An 8,237-nucleotide genomic window follows, 5' to 3' on the forward strand; every position below is an offset into this window, starting at 1 on the left:
TATATATATCAGTGTGTGATGGCATATGTATAGGTAAACGCACACACGAAAACATACAATAACGCGCGCGCCACACACTCATATATATATACACAATCTACACACATACATATACATTCGCACACACATACCTATATAGGCGGAGTCTAAGGTGTCTGGTTTCCCTACGTAGACCATCAATTCCACTCTCTAAAGAAGATAATGCAGTTTGATGTCTTAAAACTTTTCGTAGTTTCCTTATTTATATATCTGCTACGACCTAAATATTTTATGATGGCGGCAGCTGCAAATATTCTCAAACTTATTTCCAAAAGCTAGCTGCTGCTTGCTTCCTATCGCAAATCTTGTCAGACGGTATCGTCCATAACCCTGAACAATTAGATCGACGACGTTATTATTATTATTATTATTATTATTATTATTATTATTATTATTATTATTATTATTAGTTCGCATTTTTGATTTTGTTTTTGTCAGTTTTTCTGTTTATTTTCTTTTAATGTTTTGATATTTTCTCTTACTGCTGACTTCCATACACACAAATGTATGTGTGAGTATGTGTATGTGTTTAAATATAAGTATATATATCTATGTTTGTGTGAATCTCTGTGTGTGTATGTGTATATGTAAGTGATATATATATATGCATATATATCATTCGTTCTTCGTATAATATGTATATAAATATATAAGTTCTTGTATATATGTATTTGTAAATATATGTATATATATATATATATATATATATATATATATAAATATATATATATATATACACACATATATATACATACACACACACACACACATATATATATATATTTAGATGTATTCATACTTGCATATATACATACACATACATATATACATCGATACAGGCACATCTAATCGGTTTTGTCGAATAGATACGAGTTATGAAACGTTCTTCTTTATTATATTACCGCTTCACTACATAGGTGCATGAATCTTTTTGATGGCGTTTTCCGTGCCCTCATGTAGATCTTCACCCCGTGTTTTCACTAGATCGCTGATGATGGTGTAGCTAAATTAAAATTGTCTATCACAACATTATTAGTCCTCGACTGATCTCTAATGCATTTACAGAATCATATTAATGTCTACAATCGTATTAAAACATATAATCTGCTTCCAAGCTAACGGATTCCTGTAGAATATTTACGTTTTCGATGTGAACAGCTTTTGTTCCATTATTGTAAACTGTTTTATAGAATCAATCGTTGTGTTGTTATAGTTGTTATTATTAATGTTGTTGTTGTTGTACCACCTTAAGTCACACAATTGTATTTCAGTCACGATCACACTGCGTTTTTTTTTTCTTTTACAGGTAATTACCTGATGTGTTCTGTTCGTATTATAAAAGCTGGGGAAAAGGCGGTGAGCTGGCAGAATCGTTAGCAGACTTGGCGAAATGCTTAGCGGCATTTCGTCCGTCTTTACGTTCTGAGTTCAAATTCTGCCGAGGTCGACTTTGCCTTTCATCCTTTCAAGGTCGATAAATTAAGTACCAGTGATCGACTTGTTACCTCCCCACAAATTTAAAGCCTTACGCCTCCAATAGAAAGGATATATTAGTATATGAGTAAACATTCTTACGAATGGAGACACCAGGATTATAATCTTTATCATCGAGGGAACGTTAAGAAGAAATTTAATGCGACTAATAAGAAAAGCACCTCAAACTTAATAACTGTATTCCCAATAACCGCAAGGCACCTTCAACCCCATCTTGTAAATTATTCCTCCGTTTACACTATCGCCTTTTAAAAAAAATTATCCTTTGTTTCTTACCACACTAACGTAATAAAAACACATTAACGCTTATAATTAAATTAAAATACTTTCCTTCTCATTTACAAATTCATTAATATATAAATTTAAATTCTGTTTTGCCTTGACAAAAATTTCGTTGTTAATTGTTTTAATTTGATAGTTTGCAATTTTCTTCAAAAATTATAAGATTCCATCTGAGTCACCAAGAAGTAACGCTGGAATACATAATGAACCTTTATTATTATTATTATTATTATTATTATTATTATTATTATTATTATTATTGTCATCATTATTATCATTATTATTATATTTCAATAATTCATTCAGATAGCTATTGCTAGAGAAAGCATCAAATTACGTTTTCTGTTTTCGTTTGATGGACAAAAACTAGATAATGGACAATGATTTACAAAAGTACCTATTACTTGTATTTTCATATATATAAGTCGAACTTTTTCCGACCAAATTTTGCAGCCAAATGAGAGATAATTCGACTTATACGTCATGAGGTCTTTGGAGGAACAAACATTTCAAGTGATTTGCAACAGGATTAGAATATTTACAATACATGTTTATACTAGTATAGCACGACAGTTTGTATGACTAAAAAAGGGTTTTTGTTATATTTAAGATATAGCTGCATACCCCTTCTGCACCGATAGTTGGAGTGGTTTTGTGATAAAAAGCTTGCTTCCCAAAACATGGTTCCGGGTTCACTCTCACTGCGTGGCACCTTGGACAATTGTCTTCTACTACGGCCTTGGGCTGACGAAAGCCTTGTAAGTAGATTCGGTAGATGGAAACGGAAAGAAGCCCATCCTATATCTATGTATGTATGTGTGTGCTTATCCCCCGCCCCACCATCGCTTGACAACCGATGATGCTGTGTTTACGTCCCCATCACTTAGTGGTGGTTCGCAAAAGAAAACCAACAGATTAACGGCTAAGCTTACGAAAAATAAGTCCTGGGGTCCAGTTCTTCGACTAAATGCGCTGCTCCAGCATGTCTGCAGCCAACTGACTGAAACAGGTAAAAGAATAAAAGAATAAAAGAATGAAATACAGATAACCTTAGAATATTAGATACTCCCTGCCTGTAAAATACGTGACCCTGTGCGTCTCTTTTATAAACGAACGCTGCAGGCCATATCAACCGAAAGGCTGCATTCATGCACAGACCCCAAACTCAAACTACTGCGCTTATCTGCATATAACCCTTATAATATTCTCTGTGGTGGTCTTTCGAAACTTTCACCAAATTCTAAATTACGAAATACCACGTGATGTGCATTTTCGTCACTGCAGACAGAGAGGGCGGTGGATAATTAATGGCTGCCTCATAAGCTAAAGACGAGATCAAATAACTGAAAAACGCACACACACACACACATACATACACACACGCATACATACACACACATACACACACAAGAGTGTTTAGTTCCTAGTAATAAACACTGTTGTTATATAATTATGTTGCACTCTTCTTTCCAGGTTAGGTACAATAGGGCTTTGTATGTTAATAAATAAAACTTTGTTTTTAAAAAGGGAACGCTTATGATATATGTATAAATGCAGAAAGAGAACAGAGTCAACCACATCGCAGTGCAGCTTATATAAACATGGCGTACGTGAGAAAATCCTTTGCTTGTAGTTTGCGGGGAGAATGATAAAGTGAATTCGGAGACGCCTGTTTGTGATAATAACGGTGGTCATATACAGGCATGCACACAGACACAGATACACATACACATACACACACACACGCGCACACAAAAACACACACAAGCACACACACACACACACGCATATATATATATATGCATATCGATAGACAGACATACAGAGAGATAAGCAGATAGATAGATAGATAGATAGATAGATAGATAGATAGATACGAGAGAGAGAGAGAGAGAAAGAGAAAGCTAGAAAGAGATAAGGAGAGAGAGAGAGAAAGGTAGAGGGAGAGCAAGAAAGAGAGGCAGTGAGAGAGAGAGGGAGCTAAAGAGCGAGAGAGAGAGAGGGAGTTAAAGAGAGAGAGAGAATTTCCACAAATGTATGCAGCAGAAAGACTTATAACTATGTGAGTAAGCGTATCTGTGTATGCGTGTATGTATGTATGTATGTATGTATGTATGTATGTATGTGTACGTTTACTGAACCATAGGCACCAGAGTACCTCAGAACAAGAGTGTACTCTAAATTTTCATTTATTAATATCATACCTACAACCGCGAACCGTCAGCAGCAGATACATTTCGTCTCAGAGAAATTTGTCAAAGAAAGCTGGCAGTTAAAACTCGGAGAAGTGGTGAATTGTCAGACGTATTCTTTCGACTTTATTTAGTCTCCTCAAGGACGATTCATCTGAACTAAGCTAAAAATGCTTGTTATTATATAGAAATCGGGAACCGAAACATTTACTGACTGTACAACGGCTGAACCAGATTAGTATTTAATTCTTACGTGTAGAACATTTTTAATATAAGCACAACTGTGAAATGGCACTAGCTGTAATATTTAGTCCCAGAGAAGATTCTCAAAGAACGGCTTTTATCTATCTATCTATCTATCTATCTATCTATCTATCTATCTATCTATCTGTATGTATGTGTGTGTGTGTGTGTGTATGTATGTACATATATATGTGTATGTAGCTGAGTTGTCCTTAATACGTGTCTCAGTTTTATTTCCTCATTCGCCGCTGATAAATAATTAAGAAACACACTTCTGTTCCTTGTTTTGTAATCAACCCTCGTTGTGCATGCGTGTTTGTGTCTCTGTGTGTACGAATGTGTGTGACGGTATGTGTATGTATTTGGTTTCCATATTTTCGTCCCTTCTGTGTAAGGTTTCAGTCTGCAAACGGAACGAAATGAATGTGTGCATGGCAAAGCGATTACTTAGATAAAAAGTATATTAACAGCTTACATACATGTACATATGGTTACTGAATCAAACACGCTTACACATACATACACGCGCACAAACACACACTCACACACACGCATGCACTAATAGCCAACACACATGCCTATTATTTCTTTCTATGTGTACTAAATATCCAGCACTTACTGACGCTAATCTGGTCTGGCTGTCTTAATGCCTAAACAGCACACTGTCAGCACAGAAGAAGAAGAGGAGAAAGCTAGATTGTTTATAAATGAATGTTACTTCCTCTTCCGGTCAAATCGTCTCTAGCATGGCAGTGAAATATAACTATAAAGGGTGGTCTCTTCAAACGAGAACAAGAAAGATATAAATATAAATATAGATATAAATCCTAAGTAGATAAATAATTCTAATAGATCTTCCATAGTTGCCATCTATCTAATTATCTATTTATCAATATACCGTGATATAAATTTTAGCATTTTCATAAGGCCACACATTTAGGGGCTCATCATCGTTGTCGTCGTCGTCATCATCGTCATCATCATCATCACTGTCCCTCCCCCTCCTCATCCTCATCCTCCTTTTCATCATCATCATCGTCGTCATTGTACTCTCAATCATATATATATATATATATATATGTATATATATATATATATATATATATATATATATATACATATCTATATATATAAATACATATACATATACGATGTACATCTATATATTATATAAATGTGTGTGTGTGTATGTATGTGTATATATGCGTGTATATACCACCATTTCTTACATTTTTCTTCCGTGTCATTAATTTAGTCTCGTGTATATATATCTCTCGTATATATATATATATATGTATATGTATATATGTGTATATATATATATATATGTATATATATGTTACGTTATTCAATGCAACCTTTCGACTTTTACAGACAGGGAGGAAAAATTTTACGCTTATTTACCTGCTCCGTCTGCAGGTTGAGCCACCGTATAGAAGTTTTCCTGTGTGAGTAAATGGAAATGGATATCGAAGGACTGAAATATAACAACACTATTCTCTAGATATCATTAATGATATTTCATTATAGTAATAGTTAATGATAATTAATTACAATCGGATCATAAGAATTAATTAAGAATGAATGTTGTAGCTTCAAAATTGGTAGATACCATGAGACAATTCGTCAATTTCCCCACGCCATATTAATTCATATTCTTATACTGAAATTTTAATCAGCAACGCACCCCTATAAGCGACGTACCCCAAACGAAGACTTCATTTTTCTGATTAGTTGATATTAATAGGTCAGTTTTGTTGAATGCTGCCTTTTACCGAGTTATTTACAGGAATTATGGATCTGATTTTAAACTGCATCTGGTGTTAGGGACTTGCATCGAGGGCTCGAAGTTTTTGAGGAGTATGGAATTACCTTTAAGCGTCTTTGGTTCGCAGGTCTTCTCTTATCCAGAGTAGTAGCACCTTACAGATTCTGAACTATGAGTTAGCTAGCATATGTGGGCTTGCTTAGCTATGCATGTACCTGGACCTGGTAACATCTGCGAAAAAAGACTTTATATTTCAACGTAGTGGAAAATGGCTGCAAAAACTTGTTGTTGAGGGCAGAGAGCAAGACGAAGTGAGACATCTTGGCCATCCACTGCATCCGTCAACATCGCAGGTCGTTTTCCCCTGAATTTCGTACAGGGCTGAAGATTCTAATGGGTGAGAGAGTGAGGTTGGTGGTGCGCAAATTATCTTCACTTTAAACAAATTCCCCGCGCAAACCACCAGCCATCGTTAAGGGTATAAATGTCGTCCAGTACTATATTTAAGAGATGAGGAATTATGTACATCATTCACATTATTTACATTTGACGGATATTTGTCCACATCTTGTTTGTTATTAATATAACGTTTCGGTTGATATACCCTACAGCCTCCAGCCTCCTCGAGTATCTTGGGGAAATTTCGAACCTGGGTTCTCATTTCTGAGGTATTTTTCGATGTTGTTGTTGTTATCATCATCATCATCATCATCATCATCATCATCATCATCATCATCATTATTATTATTATTATTATTATTATTATTATTATTCAGGCCACTGCCTGAAATCGAACTCGGAATCTTGTGGCTGATGATCATATACAAAAGATTGCGTTTTAACAAACGATCGTTAGCAGAATGCGTTAACCACTAAGCCACGCGCCTTCGCTATATATATATATATGTGTGTCTGTGTGTGTGAGTGTGTGTGTGTGTGTGTGTGTGTGTGTGTGTGCGTGCGTGCGTGCGTGTGTGCGTGCGCGTGTGTGTGCGTGTGTGTGTGTCTGTGTGTGTGTGTAGGGGTGTATGTATATATATGTATATATGTATATGTATATATGAATATATATATATATTAGTATATTAAATATATGTATATATATGTACACCCATATATATCTACATGTATTTACATATACGTATATGTATTCATATATATGCATATTCATATATACATATACATATATATATATACATATATGTATATATATAAGTATATATATATAAGTATATATATAAGTATATATAGTTATATATGTACACACACACACAGACGCACACATACAAACACACACACACACACACACACATATATCCATATATACATGCATATATATGTAAATATAAATGTCTGTGCGTGTGTGTGAGTCTGTAAATATATATAATTACGAAATCCGTTGCTTTGTTTTTATCTCTCTTTATTGCATCAATCCCCGTTTTCTGGCACAAATACATCCCTCATTTTTTTTCATTTTTTTTTTTAGCATTCTTCTCTCTCTAACATTATCTACGTATCCTTTCATTTTCATCTATTTCCCCCCCAACTCTAAATCCACCAGTCTATCATTTTGTTTTTTATCAACCAGCACAAGCCTTCCCATCTCTCTGACTCTCCCATGCGTACATAAATCCATTACTTTATCCTTTAGCCTTTTCTCTCCAAATTCTCCCTGTGTAATTTTCTCTCATTCTTCTACTCCTTCTCCCGCCAAAAACTCATTCTGTACAGATACATATCTCTTTATCTATATATCGTTCAATTTATTTACGTGATTCTTCCACGTAACGTTCATTCCCTGATCTTTATCTCCGTCTTTCTTCCCCGATTGCCGCATCCCAGCATCTCACTTTCTCTCATCTCAACCATCCTATCTGAACCTCTATTTAATTTTGTTAATGTTACAACTTTCCTTACAAAGATCTTTTTCGCTCAAACACAGACTTTTACAGATTTGTCTCTTTATTAAACACTTCATCAATCTCACATAAAAATGTATCTACATATTTATTTATTTATGTAATTGCACATTAAATTATCTATCAATCTATCCATCTATTTATGTATCTATCTATCGATGTGCCTGTTTGTTCATTCACCCATCTGTCTGTCTGTTTCTCTGTATATCTATCTATTATCTATCTATCTATCTATCTATCTATCTATCTATCTATCTATCTATCTATCTATCTATCTATCTATCTATCTATACATATATA

General features: G+C 34.5%; 1 protein-coding gene across 1 annotated transcript in view; it reads left to right on the forward strand.

The window, feature by feature from the left end:
* Nucleotides 1-8,237, forward strand: part of LOC128249315 (GATA zinc finger domain-containing protein 14-like) — a gene marked incomplete at both ends in the record, with an annotated part of 282,969 nt that overhangs the window by 96,582 nt on the left and 178,150 nt on the right. The gene's annotated exons all lie outside the window — the stretch shown is intronic.

This window comes from Octopus bimaculoides, chromosome 13 (assembly GCF_001194135.2).
Source record: "Octopus bimaculoides isolate UCB-OBI-ISO-001 chromosome 13, ASM119413v2, whole genome shotgun sequence".
Lineage (NCBI taxonomy): Eukaryota > Metazoa > Mollusca > Cephalopoda > Octopoda > Octopodidae > Octopus > Octopus bimaculoides.